This window comes from Gorilla gorilla, chromosome 10 (assembly GCF_029281585.2).
Source record: "Gorilla gorilla gorilla isolate KB3781 chromosome 10, NHGRI_mGorGor1-v2.1_pri, whole genome shotgun sequence".
NCBI classification, from domain to species: domain Eukaryota; kingdom Metazoa; phylum Chordata; class Mammalia; order Primates; family Hominidae; genus Gorilla; species Gorilla gorilla.
The window spans coordinates 101,634,638-101,652,912 of record NC_073234.2 but is presented as its reverse complement, the minus strand read 5'-3'; the positions used below and the strand labels follow the sequence as shown (position 1 = coordinate 101,652,912).

General features: G+C 36.7%; 1 protein-coding gene across 6 annotated transcripts in view; it reads left to right on the top strand.

Moving 5' to 3' along the window:
* Positions 1-18,275, top strand: part of MGAT4C (MGAT4 family member C) — a 1,374,466-nt gene that overhangs the window by 1,067,122 nt on the left and 289,069 nt on the right. The window contains exon 1 of one of the 6 annotated variants that reach the window (XM_055358912.2): positions 16,452-16,850. The exons of the other annotated variants lie outside the window; for them this stretch is intronic. The gene's annotated coding sequence lies outside the window, so the exon portion shown is untranslated. Of the gene's footprint in view, positions 1-16,451; positions 16,851-18,275 lie in introns of those variants that run through there. 6 annotated transcript variants of the gene reach the window in all.

The window sequence follows — 18,275 nt, the reverse complement described above, 5'->3', positions numbered from 1 at the left end:
TTCATTGAATCTGCGGATACATTGAAATCTATATCAAAATACCAATGTCATTTTTCACAGAATTAGATAAAGCAAACCTAAAATGTATATGAAACCAAAAAGACCCTGAATGGCCAAAGTGATCCAAAGCAAAAGGAAAAAACCTGGAGGTATCACATTGCCTGACTTCAAATTTTATTACAAGGCTTAGAACAACGTGGTACTGGTATAAAAAACAGGCACGTAAATCAATGGAACAGAATAGAGAACCCGGAAATAAAGTCACATACTTATAGCCAACTGGTATTTGACAAAGTAAACAAGAATACACATTGGGGAAAGGACACCCATTTCAATAAACAGTGGTGGGAAGATTGAATGGCCACATGAAGAAAAATGAAACTGTCACAGGATCCTTGGGGTGTTGTTTCGCCAGCTGGGAACCTCTGTGGCTGGTGACGCTTTTGCCTGAGTTTTGCTCGGGCCTGCTGGGCTCCTTCTGCCTATTTTGGCCTGGCAGGTTGCGCTTGGCTGGCGCTACTGGCCTGGATGTCACACCTGACATGGGTGAGCCAGGCGTGGAGCAGTGAGGGATGTATGAGGGAGCGAGGTGGGGTCTGACCACTGCGCACAGCCAGGCATGCCGGCTGGGGGTCGGGGGGTGGGGCGGCTCCAGGTGCCCGCACGGGTGCCGGCTCCCTGTGAGGCTGCGGCTAGGCCAGGCTTACTGCAAGCAGCTTCCATGGCTGGCACCAGGGAACGCAGTAGCGCCCAGAAGATTGGAGATGCCAGGAACCGCAGAGCCCCAGAGAGGGTGTCACAGCCCATGCTCGTCAGTGCCCAAAATCCAGAGGGGGCTGAGGCGGCTGAGGCGGCAGGGGCCTGATGTGTCAGCACTGCCCCAAGAGTGGGCACAGCCGACTGGGTTTGTGACAGCACCTGGGCTTGGCCTCAACTTTGCTCTGAGATCGGAGAGGGCGTCGGGAGAGGCCAGGCAGTGAGAGCAGGCACTTCTGAGCCTGCTGGGGCAAGGGGCTGCTTCCCGGGCCCGGAGAGTGCAGAGATGCTTGGGTCCGTAGCCATGGCTTGGGCGGCTGTAGCTGCACCCCAGAAGGCGGGGCCCCTGCCTGTCCCTGGCCCCCAAGGGCACAAAATGCCCGGGTCCGCACACACAGCTGGGTGGCTGCAGCTTCACCTGGGAAGCAGGAGGCTCCTGCCCAGCTAACTCGGAAGGGGGCGGGACTTCCACCTGTTCCTTGCTTCCCTTGGCTCTGTGGAGTGCGCAGCCTTCGCCCCGCCTCCCCCGCTGCAGCCCGCGTCTTCGCAGTGGCAGCTCCAGACAGGCAGGCCTCTCCTGCAATCAAAACGGGGCCCTCAAACAACAAAAACAAACAAACAGGGCTCCTATCCCCTATCTCTCACCATATACAAAAATAAATTAAAAATATATCAAAGACATAAACATAAGACTTGAAGCTATAAAAATATTAGAAGGAAACCTAGGAAAAACTCATTTGGATATTGGTCTAAGCAAATAATTTATGACTAAGACCTCAAAAGTACACGCAACAAAAATAGACAACCTGAACTTAAACTAAAAAGCTTCTGCACAGCAAAAGAAACAATCAACAGAGAGAGCTGACAACCTGTTGAACGGGAGAAAATATTTGCAGACTATGCATTTGGCAGGGGACTAATATCCAGGATGTAGAAAGAACTCAAATAACCCACCAACAACAACCCCCCACCCCAAAACAAGTAATCCAATTAAAAAGTGGGCAAAATACATTAATAGACACTTCTCAAAAGAAGACATACAAATGACCAATAGGTATATGAAAAAATGCTCAACATCACTAAGCATCTGAAAAATGCAAATTAAAAGCACAATGAGATATAATATGCCAGTCAAAATGGCTATTATTAGAAAGACAAAAAATACCAGATTTTAGTGAGAATTCAGAGAAAAGGGAACTCTCATATACTGTTGGTGGGAATGTAAATTAGTACAAGCTTTATGGACAACAGTATGGAGATTTCTTGAAGAACTAAAAGTATAACTACAATTTCATACAGCAGTCACACTACTGGGTATCTCCCCAAAAGAAAACAGATCAATGAATCAAAAAGATATCTGCACTGATAGGCTCATTGCAACACTATTTATAGTAGCAAAGACATTGAATCAACTTAAGTGTCATCAATAGATGATTGGATAAAGAAAATTTGGCATATATACACAATGGAGTACTATTCAGCCATAAAAAGTATGAAATTATGACATTTGCAGCAACATGGACAAAACTGGAGGACATTATCTGAAATGAAATATGTCAGACACAGAAAGACAAATATTGTGTATTCTCACTTATAAGTGGACATACAAATGTAGAAACATGGACATAGAGAGTATAATGATAGATAATAGTGACTCAGAAGGGTGACAGGATGAGATAGAGTGGGTGAAGAGAAATTACTGAATGGGTATAATATAAAGTATTTGGGTGATAGATACCCTAAAAGACTTGACCTCATTGTGATGGATGCATGTAACAAAACTGCACTTGTATCCCGTAAATTTACACAGATAAAAATTTAGAATATTTGTTTGGCTCTTCCAGTCTAGACCCATATCACTGATCTTTGGTTTCATCTACCAATTTATGGGGTTACAACCCCATAATTACATTTGAAATTACATTTGAAAAAGAAATGTAAGTTACATTTGAAAAAGAAATGTAAGTTACATTTGGAAAAGAAAGCTTTCACCTTTATATAGTAGGGTAAAAATCACTCTTTTAATAGAAAATATATAAAATAAAACCTTTTAAACAAATGACAAAGTTTTTACAGTCAACATTACTATATCTAGGAATAAAGTTGAAAAATATTCCATATGGAAATCCAGTCGGTCAAAAATTTTGGAAGTACAAATAATAAGTAAAATATTTTAGTAAGTGCTAGAAAACATATTAAAATGGCTTATCTTTTCTCTAAGTCTGACTGCAGGTAGAAATTACCTTTAAAAGGGTTATCAAATACAAGTGATGTTTAAAATTAGAAAATTAAAAATAAATTCCAATTTCATGCCAAAGTTTTTAATATGCATATTTTGTGTAGTATACTAGAATATCTATATATGAATTTACTCTAAAAATGAATCATATGCCTAAGAGAGTAAGCAAAAGCAGACAGAATGTCAGCTTTCAAGAACCTAGCAGAAGATGCAAACATCTCAAAAGTCACAGAAGTAAATCTATTGCAATGATAAATGTAACAAAAGAGAGCTATCAGGATATAAGGTCACTTAAAGAGATTTGATTTAATAAGCTAGGCAAGAATGACTTCTTTGAAAAGGGATAGCTGATCTGGAATGAGTAGAGACACCTAGATAAAAAGAAAGATGGCATGCATAGAAAAGTATTTAGAATAGAAAGCATATGCAAAGAGCCTGTGGCTGAAAGATACAATATGACTATGAGTGATTGATAGATTCAAATGGCTTGACATGTGAGAATAAGGAGTAATATGAGGAAGAATGGGTAGAAAGCATTCCAGGTAGAAACAACTGTCTGGATATATGAACATGCTCTGTAACAAAATAAATTATGGAAGAAATGGAACTGAAACTTGTCATTTGCGATGGAGAAGAGAGAAACACAACAGTGAGATGAGAAGGCTAGTGGAAGGTAAGGCTAGAGAGATTGTGGTCAGATCATACAGGACATTGTAAACTATTTTAAATTTATGCCTAGTGTTCTAATATTGGAACGCTAAGCATGTGGGAGTTATTTATATCCTACTGCTCAATGTCATAGCCAAGATCTGATTGCAAAAATTCAAAAAATTGCAACCTGAGGCATAAATGGGTTAAAGGGGTTGCCTTTCTCCTTATGAGAACAAGAACTTCTGAAGGATTTTAAACAAGGCATGAATGTGGTGGGGGAGGGATATTAAGAGTTTCCTTCATTTACGTTCTGTAATGTGATTCTTACTTCCCTTCACTGTGATTCTTACTTCCTTGCAAGGCAGAGTGAAACCCCAAGGTACAACACACTTCTGGTATGCTCTCAATTAATCATGAACTCTATTACACCTAATCAATTCAAGATGATTCAGAAGGTACTTGAGTGCCTTGATATGCCTCTTGGTCTTGGTTGTGCATATTGAAAATCAATAGAGTACTATAGATACACGGGTTGCAAAATATTGGTCTGAACCAGTCATGGCATTATTATATATCTTAAAAGTTACTTTTCTCAGGAAATTGCTTCTAATAGCTTGCTGATCTTTTTTTACTAATTCAAGTGAGGAACAGAAATATGTGACATTTCAGCCTTCTAGGTAAACTTTCGTTTATGTTAACTGACCAGTAAGAAAATTGGTCTGGTGTATTTTATTTAAGGTTTCAAGCTCTCCCTTGACTAAGGATTCCTTGAAACTGAAGTATGAGTCATATTCACGTTTGCATCGCAGCAATTAATTCAATGTCTGGCATTATATAACGTCTTCAATTTTTGTCTGTTGAATGAATAGAAGTGAAGTTGATGCAATTTGGGTTTTTAAATATGTTCTGCTGCAGAGGTTCACCAGTTCTTAAAATGTCAAATCAATTCAATACATGTTTAATGAGCTCCTACTCTGCACAAGGTAGTGCTAGACAAGTATTTATAACTGCCACACAAATGTTTTAAGATGCTGCTACTCTCAGACACAGTTTTACTTTATCATGTGCTCCATTGTTCCTCATGGTTCTGTTTAATACTTATGAGTAGCTATATATGATGTTTAATGAACAAAACCTTCATTTGAGTAGCTATATATGCTGTTTAATGAACAAACCTTTCTCTTCAATGGAAAAAAAAGGTATATAGCTTTGTTTCTGTTTCAAAGATATTTTTGTTATATAAAAATATAATGTGATATGGGAAAAATTTGTCCCTTGAGCAATTACCAATTAGCAAGTACTAAATAATGATCTAAATAATTTATATAATATATTTCTCTTTTTAATAACTTTAAGAAGCCTTTGAGAAAGATCACAAGTTAGACGACATTGTTCAGGGAAGGTAAATAACTTGCTCCTTGTCATGGTGCATAAAATATACAGTCAATAACTGAACAGAAGAATCTCTGACTTATACTCTATGCTCTGATCCAATTCTAATAGTGGAGCGATTCTAGAGAAAGTAAGTGCAGGTAATAACTAACTCTGCTTCATTTCCTATGGAAACACACCTTACTATGAAAATAATTTGATTTGGAGGTTTCTTTCTATTAGGAAATTGGCACATTGTAAATTATTCAATGTTAACTTTGATAAATTTAAAAATAAAAGGTAGTAGGCTTCTGGCTATTTCTGGCTATCAGGGTATGGCTGTGCCTGCATCATATTCTAATTTTAAAAGGCCCTAAGTAACCACATAGCTATTAAACAGGGTACATTGAGAAACTAGTTTAGAATTAAGACAGTACTTTAAGGGACAGATGTGCTTACTTTCAGTGGGAGCAAGGGGTTGAAACAATAAAAGGTGGGTGGGAGCCAGCTGTGGACAACAAGTGTTTTTACAAGGGCATGTTTCTCTTTTGTCTTTGTGTTTTTAATTCTCTTACCACCTAATTCTCTGCAAACATATTAATAAGGATTTGATATAAATTTTTATTTGATATTCCAACTTGTCCTTCCATTTTTTGAGCAGATTTAATTTTAATATACCCTAATGCAATAAAGCCTATTTATCTGTTAATTATGTATCTATGTAGTAAAATAATGCTAATGAATAGTAAAATGCCTACATTAAAATTGATTAGCTTCCTCTCACCACATTCAACAAATTTTTTTCTTGAATTACAGGTGTTACAGTTGTAACAATGTTGTTCAAAAAAAGGAAAAAAATACGTTTTTATAGTAGATAATCTGGGCTTTATTCAGAACCTTCAACAAAATAAGACTTTTCATATCTAGTGTTGTATGCTTTATGACATGGGGCTATTATGTTACTAGTCAGGGTGCTGAGTTATGAAAACTATTGAAATGATCTTATTATACTGAAGCTGCTTTACCTAAATTCACTCATTTGTAATTCAGAAATCCAATAATAAATTTGAGTTTTAGAACAGGCATGATACTAGAGGCAAATCTGTTTCTCTAAGTTGCTAAGTGAATTACCCTGAATTGCATAACTGATTTGTATGGAAATAGATGTAAATATAATATAAATTACAGCTAATATATCTTGACCATTTACTACATGCTAGGTGCCTTGTACGTTGCAAGTCATAGAATTTCTATATTTTGGTGAAGAAGAGAGCAGAACTATGCGCTCACCTAAATGTTAAGTAATTTCTCAGCAAATGGAGGATCAAGGTTTAACCTCAAGCATTCTATGTGTACCTGTTGAAGATATGAAAAGCATATGAAACCATGCATTTAATTCCTCAGTTATCTTTTAAAATCCTGAATGTTGTATTTTTGCCCTTGTGCTCTCCTACCCTTTCAATATAGTAACAAAACTATATACCTTCATCCTCCATTTGCTGACATGCAAGTGGTGATGGTCTGACTCCTGAACATTTTTATGACTCGTTTTTGTTTTGTTTTGTTTTGTTTTGTTTTTTCACATTAGACTTGCAGGACCTTCTCTTTATCCCTAGTAATTTAAAATTTTTTAACGATGTCCCTTAATCTCAGTCTTTTTCTTTCATTCTGCTAGGGCCTCCATAGGTTTCATCAATGTAGAAATATGTGTCCTTCCAGGGGACATCGGTTGCAGAGGAGGAGGCATGACTGGGGCTGCCCACTCTGTGGAGCCTAAACAGGTGGGAGCCCTGCCCCCTACTGTGTTGGCCGGGTGGGAGCCCCACGCTCCCAGGCCCAGCCCTAGCTCCGAATCGGGACATCCCTGTGCTCTTGGGGCCTGGGAAGCCCCCCTGTCTCCGCAGGGTGGGAAGTGCTTGTTTCTGCTCTTCCTTGCTCCTGGCGACTGCTCCCATTTCGGAGCAAAGTTGAGACGGATCCCCAGTGGTGCTGCAACCCAGCTGGGCGTGCGCATGCTCGGCAAGGCGCTTACATGCCAGTCCCCTGCTGCCTTGGCCCCCTCTGGACATTGTGCAGCAAGGAGCTTAGGGAAAGATGCCAGTGGATGCCGAAGGTGGCTCCGCGTGGGCCTATTTGCAACCCTCCACACAAACAACCTGGGTGCTATAGATGGCATGTTGATTGCGGCTGGAAGCAGACAGGCTCCTGGGATGAAAGGGGTGGTTCCCCAGAGAAACCCCACCTTCAAGCTAGGGACAGCCAGAAGCCTGGGGGCAGGATGCCAATTCCAAGGGGAGTCGTGGCCCAGAGTGAGAACTTGTGCTTTTTCTGGGCCCACCCATGGCTGCCCATGAACCAATCAGCATGCACTTCTTCCTTTCTGAGTTCATAAAAACCCCAGACTTAGTCAGACTCAGACAGATGTGGAGACTACCAGCTACAGGAAGGAGGTACCCACTTCAGGTCTCCTCAATTCGTTGGGCTGATCTGCCCGCAGAAAGGAGGTACCCACTATGGTTCTCCTGAGAGCTGTTCTATCGTTCAATGAAACTCCTCTCTGCCTTGCTCACTCTCCAGTTGTCCTTGTATCTCATTCTTCCTGGACACATGACAAGAACTCGGGACCCACCAAATGGTGGGATTGAAAGAGCTGTGACACCAACAGTGCTGAAATACACCCTCCCACTCACCACATTGCGGGCGACGAGAAGGAGAGAAGAGCTGCGGCCCTTCTGGGAGTCCAGACCTGGGGGCTCTCTGAGTCAGGCCTGTGACACCCTCTTGTGGCTCTGTGGTTCCTTGCATCTCCAGGCTTCTGGGCACCACCGTGTTCCCCGCATCCAGATGTGAGTGCCTGTAGCAGAAGCTCCAAGCAGTAAATACCTCTGGTCCAGCCACAGCCTTGCATGGAACTGGCACATGTGCCGGTGTGTGGAGCTGCTCACCCTGCCAGAGCAGCTGATGTGCCTGGCTATATGCAGTGGCCAGACCCCGCATCACTTGCCCATACACCCCTTGCCACTCTGCACCTGACTTGCCCTTGGCAGGTGCGAGATTCAGGCTGTTAGTGTGAGCTGAGTGCAGCCTGCCAAGCCGAGTGGGCAGAATGAATCCAGCAGGCACAGGCAATACTCAGGGAGAAAGCGCCGCCAGGCACAGAGGTTTCCGGCTGGGGAAGCAATACCCCAAGGATCTTGTGACAGACGGCCCTGGAATCTCAAGAGGGAACTTTTTTTTTTTTTTTTTTGGCCAATATCATGATTTTAGTTTTAAGGTCTGTAAGCATATCTTGTATGAAATGAAACATTAGGCAGTTTTTATACAGAGCAATACTAAACAGAGGATGAGATAGGTTTTAAATAGAGTAATTTAAAATCAGTGAAAGACACCTCTATATTAGGGACAGTATTTAGGAAGGAGTAAGTTTTTTGAGCATGTGAAGAATTTAGCAGGCCTGGTGAAGTGGGCAGTTCCTTTCACAAAGAGGATGAACTCTAAGCCCCCTTCCACTCTCTACATCAGAAAATCCCAAGAGCCACAGTTGGCTCATTCTGAGATCTGGAATTTGGGAAATATTTGGGAGCCTGGCCAGGCACCTGAAAGTTATACAGTACCTATAGGTCAGACTGTGTATTCCAGTAAGGTCTATAGTTTAAAAAAGTGTTATGTATGTATGACCATTTGTTTATTACCAGGATTTTATTAATTGATTTTGAATGCAGGAGTGATGAAGAGATAGGAATACCTTCCTTCTAGCCTACAAGCAGCTTTGACCTTCTTTTAGTTGCATTGCAAAACAGATATACAAGGAGCAGATAGCCTCTGGCAGAAGAAAGCAATTTCTTATTATCTCCTGCATTTTTACAGTGTCCACTTAGTGATTTTGTTTTCTTCCTGATCTAACCTGGAAAGAGCTAGTGTATTTTCCAGGTCTACAGTTTCAAACATGGAGTGACAGAGATGAAAGATAAATATGCCAGTGATTTCACAGAGGCTTCAGTCGTAACTACTTGTTATTTGTCTTGGCAATTCATAAGGTTCCCATAGCCATTAGAGTAATCATTTACCTTTGCTGAATTCATGGATTAAGGTGAATAATGTGTTCCTGGACAACAGTCAATCAAGATCTGGTCTAAGATCATTAATTTATGTTGCCTGGCTACAGTGTTCAGAAAGGGTGGCTGTAATTTAACCACTTAAAAAATGGCTAAAGGAGCACCCAGGCATTTTCTATTTTGGTGACCTATGGTTGTAGGAGTACACTGTTACTGAATTGTTGCAGGTAAAGTGCAGTGGAAGATGCATTACCTAATATCAGCTAATAGCAAAATCAGCAAAAAGTTACACAAAATCAAAAGGAGGGTTATTTAACAAAGTCTGACAAAATAACAAATTTACAGAAAGTTATTGTAGCCCTATATTGCTGAAAACAAGGAAGTCCTGAAAAAAAGGCTAAAATAATGTAAGATTTAAATGAACAGTTGAATTACAACTGCTGTTGACAGATCCTCATGAAACAAAAATAAAACAATCATTTTAAAATAAATATATTACAGTATCCTCAAATGTAAGGAGAAATAAACTTACTCTGCCTGTTACATGTATAGCAGTAGACATTAAAAACAACTCTTAGAATTCGTTAGGATTTCTATAACTGGTTTCTGATTAATTGTGGATTACTTAAAACCTTTTTATAAGATTTATTTAATTATATCTACAGATAAATAGATACATGTACTTCATTATAAAGAGTATAACAAGGACAGTATTCTCATTTACATCTTCAGAAATGTATTATATTTTATTACAGATGATGCTTAATGACTGATTCTGGAAATATCAGTGCTGGTATATATTTGAGCAAGTACAATTGAAATGTGAAGCTAATGCAGATTGCAGACACAAAGCTTGGTTTATGAATAGAATTCTATGGAATCATAGAGTTCTTTAGAAAAATTAATCTGTTATTCCTGCCATAGAGTTGGTTTTCACAGGGTCCATCCCTACCCAAACACAGATACTGGGACCTTTTCATTCCACATAACCACCATTCATTTAGGTACCATCCTCTTGAGTCAGTGGGTTTGTATGCATCCTAGGTCTTGGAAAAGAAGAATATAGAACATTTACGGTGAGTCTCAATAATGTTTTGCGTCAAGAAAAGGCATTACTTGTGCTAGATTGTGTGCAGGAGGAGTCTTCACTCACATGTGGGCTGATGAACTGTAAATGTAGATATGCTGGCTTTCACAGGACTCCCTAGTACTAGAACCTAATGTTACTGGGCAGTCTGCATGTTGAATCAGCACCTGTTCATATAGTTTCCCTCCTACTAGCCAAGTTATTTTTCTCTGTCCCTACTGACTTCCTGCAAGATTAGACTCCATCTAATGTTTTTGCTCAAACTTACCATGCCACTGACACCCATCTCTTTACCCGAGTGAGATGGAGTAATCTGGATTTTTCTCTATTCACCTTCCAACCTATTATTTTACATAAAAACTGCACTTTACTTTTTTTACAGTTTTCAGTTCAGATTTTTTAGAACACATTTACTTATTTTAGTGAAATCTGGTGTTGCACATCAAAACATGTGTTTCACCTACCCGAGGGTTTGGGGAGTGATTTTAAAACCTGGCCACAGAGAAAATCATGTGGAGAGTAACACAGAAAAGTCTCTCCTACATCCCATTCTCAAAGATTTTGTTTCAAGTAGTTTGATGGGGCCCTGTATTTTGACATTTCAAGTTGAGATTCAAATAAGCGGACATGGTTGAAAAATACTGGCTTATAGTACTTAAGAGCTCTTTTGAAAATCTTAACATTGACCTATCTTGTAGATTTGTTGCAAACTAAATAAAACAAAACAAATTAAATAACCAATGAAAAATGTTGAGCACAGTGCCTAGCACCAAGTCAGCAAACAACTAGTGATGATGATGATGATGATGATGATGATGATGATGATGATAATGTTTTTTCTTTTCCTTTACAATGATAATAATACTATTTCTCCTTATGGTAATGTGTATTTGAAGGATTTGAAGACTCTTCTACTACAAAGGTGTAGTAAGGTGAAATAACGCACAATCATTAGTATTTCAATTGGTTTTTCACTGTCTTTCATGTGTAAACATTCATATGTCTGAAGCAATGTTTTGAGCACAGCAGAGTTTATATGAATAACCCCCGTTATTGGTATAACACAAAGTGGTTGTGTTCATATGCTCTTCATCAAGATCTGAATTCAATTCTAAGTGTCTATGAGACTAATGTTGCTCCAAACTTGTCAAGATAGAGTCAGTCATTCTTGATTTGATCTAATTTGGGTTACATGAGACAAAAGGCAAGAAAATTGAGGTGAATGAAAAAAAAATGCCAAGCGGAGTTGTAAGATTTTATATTAGGAATGAAGCAAAATATATTTATAAGAAAGCAAGTAAAGTGTCCTTAGTTAAGGAGCAATATGAATACACAAGGTACCCTTGTTCAGAGAACACGGTAAAAAACAAATCCTTCTATTCATTGGTCTTTAGGTTTGTTACAAAGGTTAACCATGACATTCAAAGGAAACCTAGTCAAATAAGCTTAAGTTTATGTTAAATTGGGGTATCTTTAATAAGTCAATGCTTTCACTTTGCATTTAAAAACAAGAAGCTGAATCACTAAAATAGCAATAACTTCTTACCTTCATGTCTAAGAATTTGTATTTCTTTAACATAGAAGCAGGAAGACTTTTCTTCATCCTTACTAAATCATTTTTTCTTTCTCCAGAGTAAAATTTACTGATGCATAAACATAGTTAAATATCTTGGGGCTGTCCATTCTCAGGAAAGAAAGGTGATATGGCCTAATAATTCTAAGTATTTTCAAAATTTTTATCTGCACAGAAAACAGAAATAAAGGTAATATACTGAAGCTGCCACACAATAGATTTAAGGTAGACATAGAGAAAAAAAATGATAGTGCAGATGAGTAAGTATAGAAAAGGAATTCAAGTGAGGTCAATAAATAGATATTCTTATGAGGTTTAGTTATATCTAGAATTTACTAGATGGAAAATATAATTCCTAGATCTCTCTTATTGTAACAGTGAGTTATCATTGCTACGTAGGCACAGTTATTTTGAAGACTAACTTTGCATTTTTTAAAAGCAACATAAGACTTTGTAGAAACAAAATAAAAACAATTTATTATAAATAGACTAACCTCTGAAATAAATTTGGGATGGAACATCGGAATTTATGCTAGTAAAAATTCAGTGTTTTAAAGTTCTGCCTTTTTCAATAATTGCTGCAAGAACTTTTTAAAGTTCCTGCTTTTCAATAGGTTTTAATAGATATCTATCTTTCATGGCTTATTCTTCTAAAACTGAAAAATTACCTAACTGTGATCATTCATATACAAAAGTTATCTATATACTTTACATATTATATTTTGTTAAATGAAAAGGGATAAACTAGTGTATTAGGTGTTGGTGCCCATATAAATAGAGCTGCCACCTTGTGGATAACTAGGTAGTGGGCCACTCAATGTTGCAAGATGTAGTAAAAAAAATCCTATATATACCCAACTGCTCAAGAGGAGATAATAATGTTCACAACAGTTTCAAACTTCTTTAAATTCTTAAGTTCTGCCTATCAAATTGTCACCTGTAGGACATGTTCATTCTTTCTGAAGTTAGTAATAAACTAAACCTTATTAATATGTAGGTTGGGAAACATTGGAGAATGGTTTATCCAGTTTAATTAGCCTCTAGTGCTGATTTGTTTTGATAATACAAATAATTAGTTTAACCACAAAATTGATGTAACAGAAATAATTGTCAGGCAATTAAATATTGCAATGATTTCAGCTCCTGGGAAATATATAATATGTAAGTACCACAATAAAATTGAGAGGTACTTGGCTTAAACTACAAAACATCTTCAACTTGACTTGTCAGAATAATTTTATTGATTCCATTTTCTTCATATTAGAAAACATTTACTAGGCCGGGCGCGGTGGCTCACTCCTGTAATCCCAGCACTTTGGGAGGCTGAGGTGGGCGGATCATGAGGTCAGGAGATCCAGACCATCCTGGCTAACACGGTGAATCCCCATCTCCACTAACAATACAAAAAACTAGCTGGACTTGGTGGCGGGTGGTCCCAGCTACTCAGGAGGCCGAGGAAGGAGAATGGCGTGAACCCGGGAGGCAGAGCTTGCAGTGAGCCGAGATCGTACCACTGCACTCCAGCCTGGGCGACAGAGTGAGACTCCGTCTCAAAAAAAAAAAAAAAAGAAAGAATGCAAACATTTACTAATATACATTTACTGAGAACGAAGCTTAAATTGATGTCTATAGAGTGTTTTGCCCCCTCATATTAAACTTTTACACACTATTAAGGTTAAAATATTTTATATTCTCTGAACTCACAAATGCTAGCTGGCCATTTTAGTTGGAGGAATGTAATAAATAATGAGACAACGTTGGTAAATTCATTCTCAAATGCAGTGTTTGTTATTATTCCTTTATGAAATTAGAGCTATATGCAGCATTTTACTTTTCCACATGTGTATATTAAATAGAATATTCAAGAAATGACACCATCCTTTTATTTTTCTTGTAGTTTCTTAAAGTTTTAACATTTTTACATTTAGAATTTTTTTTTACATTTTGTAATCAGGTTGTATTTCTTAATAATATTATTTTAGTATAGTAGAAAACAGTTACATGTCTTATTATCAATGTTCACATCACATACACACTATCTTATTTTTGACCTTAACCCAGATACATGTGCAGACTGATGTTCAAGTATCATCAGACTTTTTTCCAAAGGACATTCTGAAAATAAACTACTGAAAGGTCTTGAAGTTTAGTATCTCTACTTTTCCAAAAGAAACACCACTAAATAATCACAAAAAAATTTATAAATTCCACTAATTATTACTTTCTAATGATTTCTCCCCACTGTAAGAGAATATATGTATATACATTTTCTTCTGTCCTTATGTATAAAATATACTTTGGAGTAATAAAACTGATATTCATATATGAACTATTATATCCTGTATTTATCTGAACGTTCCTGAGTGTATAGATGTAATTATTTAAAACTGAAATATAAATTCTGTCCTAATAAATAAATACAAAATTTGAAGTTGACTTAATGTATGCGATAAAGATTCACTCATTATTCTAGTCCAACATTAGTATGAAGTATTTCTAGTACATTATCTTTTTTCCTATCAATTTTCCGAGGAATTAAAGTATAAGCCAATAATTTTGTTAATTTTTAAACAATTCAAATTTTAAATATGAAATTATTTTCATATGTAATAAGTGTATGTCCTTAAAATACTAAGTAATTCATTAGAGACTCCATCTTGTATAATATTTAAGCATTGAAATCTATATTCTTAAAAAATCTCACTGACATATTTTAATAACAAAAACCAGCATTCTTTACTAGGTACCTTATTCACTTATAAACAAATTTTGTGTAGGATGTGGGTTATTGATACAAAATGCCTATACATTGATACCTGTGGAAATTGACAAATAAATAAATGAACAAACAAACAAAAATGCCTGCAGAGCCCTAGGAGTATTTAAGTTTCCCAATCTTTATATTGCTGTATTTCTCTAGGCACATTATATGTGGCATTCTGTCACCCAAACAAATGCAAAACAAATAAGAGAGGCCATGATTTCTGTGCACTAAAATCACCAGAAAATACATTTGTCTTTAAAAATTAACTGAATGTAGATAGATAGATAGATAGATAGATAGATAGATAGATAGATAGATAGATAGATAGATTATATCCTGTTGCATGTAGAAAACATGCTGAAATTATTCTGGGAGGGTTAAAACTTCAAAACAAACAAACAAACAAAAAAATTGAGTGAGTCAGTGTTATAAATCGAGTTAATTTGCAACATTATTTTTGAGTTGAAATATTAAGGGTTTAACATATTTATATCATTATTTTGAGGGCACCAAAGTAACTCTAAATTTTAAATCTTCCATGTGTCTTTAAAATTAATGCATTTGATTGTTTTCATAACAACGATAATATTAATTATATCTTATATTTATGTAATACTTTTTATTTTATATAACAAGCTTCTATGCATTGTCTCATCTGATCCCCATATCTTTATTATTATTATTTTGCTGTATGTAGCATTACCACTCTCCGTCTATACATAAAAGATGTTAAGTTACCAGAGTTTTTACAGATAGTAAGTGGTGGAGCAAGAACTGGAGGATGAATCATTTCAACCCTAGTCTAGAACTCTTGCTCCCATGTCACATGCTAACTCGCTTCTCAGAGTAATCAGATAAACTGACTATCATAAAAGTCAGAACTTGGGAGGAAATGTGAACATATGAAAGTGTATTTTCATATATTATCAACTTTTTGAACTCTTATTGAGGCCATTGAGTAAAAATAATTTTCTGTCACTGTAAATGCGGACGGAATGTAGCAAGTATTTGCCCTGAATCCATTATTCAGAAATAAATGAAACAGCATAAAGTCATGCAAGTGCACTGTTGGTGACTTTCCTTTCCCTAAAGTTGGGGTGGTTGAAGTGAATTTCCTTGCTCTTTCTCCAGGTGCTTGTACTGTTCGCATGCTGAGCTGCACAGCTTTCAAAGGGCTTGCCTTGGGATATGGCTGGGCTAGATTTAGAAGGAACTGGTCATTGAATAGCTCTGGTAATTCTTGCATCTCACAGTTATGCGGTTGACAGCTCCCTTCAGTAGGGAAAGCTTGGGTATATTTCAAGGTGATTGTAGTTTTGTCCCTCTGGCAGCAAGCTGCTGCAACCAGCTTAGCCCATTATCCTCCTCTCCCACTGGATTTAAGCCTGGGGAGAAATCTGGGGCTTTTGTCAAGATAGAAGGTAAGAGATGGATAATTATTCCCTGTGTGTGCTCAAAAAGAACAGCACTATATCATAGAGTAGCTTTCAATTACTGAAATGGGATTGTCTGAAGTTCCAGTGACTTATAAATTACTCTTTGTAAAAACCAATATTTAACATTATTATGTTAGTGATGTGCTTTTAATATCGCATACTTTAAGGTTTATTACAGGAAACTTTCCAGTGTTTAACACTCAGAGAATAAAATGCATTTCCATTTTTGTGTTTTTATTAGAAGATTTAAAAACAAATGGCTGCTCTGAAAAAATTGATTAAAAACTTCACTGTACAATTGACTACATTATAATTTTTCTCAATTTGAGTTTCTTAAATCTCAGGGGCTAGTACTGTAAAATCAATGCAAAGTAATTACAAAATTTAAAATTCCAGATGTTATGATTACATACATCTTGTCCTTTAATATCCATTCTGTCAAATACCTTTTATAAACACTGCTACTTAACAAAACACATTTGGAAAATAAAATTTTCACTAATTCTGATTAATTAATTAGGTAAATCAGTCTTAGCATATTTAGAGGGCAGTATTTTCAGTTTGTGATCCCCCAGGAGCTCAACATTACTTTCACTCTCCTTTTAAAGGCAGAAATTATAGTCAGAAATGTGCCTTTCAATTTGCAGCTGACAGTTTAGGGTTAAGATATGATTCCAGGTAACAGAAGCCAATGAGAGTACACCCAGTTGATGTTTGTGACATCATCTTCCAGTCGGAGTACATAGAACAGCTGAGGTAGCGTTCAGTTTCAGCACAGTGCCATTATGATGGATGTTTACATCTCTTCATTGAGAGCCAATTATCTCGCTTTTGTGTGAGGCCCAAGGATCACTCATGCTTCCAGGCTGCACAGAGCACTGTTGGATCTAGCTGAACGAATTGTTTTCTCTGTCTCTGGTAAGGGCTTCTCCTGTTTTACCTTCTCTTTTAAAATAAAGGTAGATGTGTCTTACAGAGAAAATATTAAAAGGGTCAAAAAGGATTACTATCTGGTAAGCTTTTATTCAGGAATGTTTATCATTATTTAAAGGACTATGGAGTTAGCAAAATGAATTAAAGAAAGAGCTTGCTAACGTGTACCTGACAAACTAATTTGCAGCAGAAAATGAAAGGCAGGTAAATCCGGCTTCGCTTTAGAAAAAGGAAAGTACTGCTATTATAAGACCACAATTTTGAATGTGTTTTTAAAACTGTATATGTGTATGTATATCATTCTGCATCATTTCTCTATATTTTTCTATTAGTATTAAAGAATAGTGGTAGAAATGGTCAACCAAGTAGTGTTGCTGTAGACTTAAAATGAGTCAAAGTTTCTAATTGTTAAATGGCAGTTCTTTGGGACAGTTTTCCAAAGTTGCATTTATACAGGGAAAACAAAATTTACCAAGTGAGCAAAGGCTCTGGCTTCTGAAATAAAGTTGTAGGACTTTACATTCATATTTACCATTTAAATATATGGAAATAATAATAACGAAAAATTTTAAGAATGGATGTAAGGGTTTCTTTGTGGAATTAAGAGATATTAAAATCATTTATTGCATTTTTGTTATGCTTTTTGGTGCATAATAAAATACTATCTTTTACATAGCCAGAAAATATTTAAATCCTAAAAATATATCTTTATATTATTTAATCATTTGTCAGTAGTAACATTTATGCCTGAGGATCTTGTTATATTGTAGCAAAACAAATATATTTAGAGCTGTTGAACTGCTATGGATAGGTGATTGAATGTGACAGAGAACCTGAAAAGTCACTACACTAAAAGCTTTCAATTGACTGAGAATGTTCACATGCTAACAAATGAAGAATTCAAAAATATTTGTATCCCCTCAAATGTTGTCTATTATTATGGTATAAAGTAGCATACTATTGTTATTTTAAAGTTGGATGCAGTTATTTATGAAATAAAGCCACAGAAAAGTGTAATTAGTTGTTATTTTGTTTAACATGCTCTTTTATTTTAATAGCATCTCCATTCCTCCTAGGGTTATAAAACTTTTGAATAATGGCTTGTTCATCAAGTGTTGATGTGCTTATGCTTTTTAGATTTATTTTTACTGTGCCTTTAACATAGAATATTTCTGCCTTTGCAAACTAGTAATTTTGATAATTAAAAATCAGGATTTGGAGATTCTTGAGTTGAGCTTTAAGACAGCAGGGGTTTCTCAGCTATGTCACACTCTGTGTCTTCTGCTAGCCCAGTCCTGTTTGGCAGCTCTAGACATTACTGTTGTTCGAATTGTCTCCTTTAGTCCATTCAGGTCTGAACAAAACTAAGTTTATAGACAGTGTCAGATGTGTATTAATTAAATCTAAGCA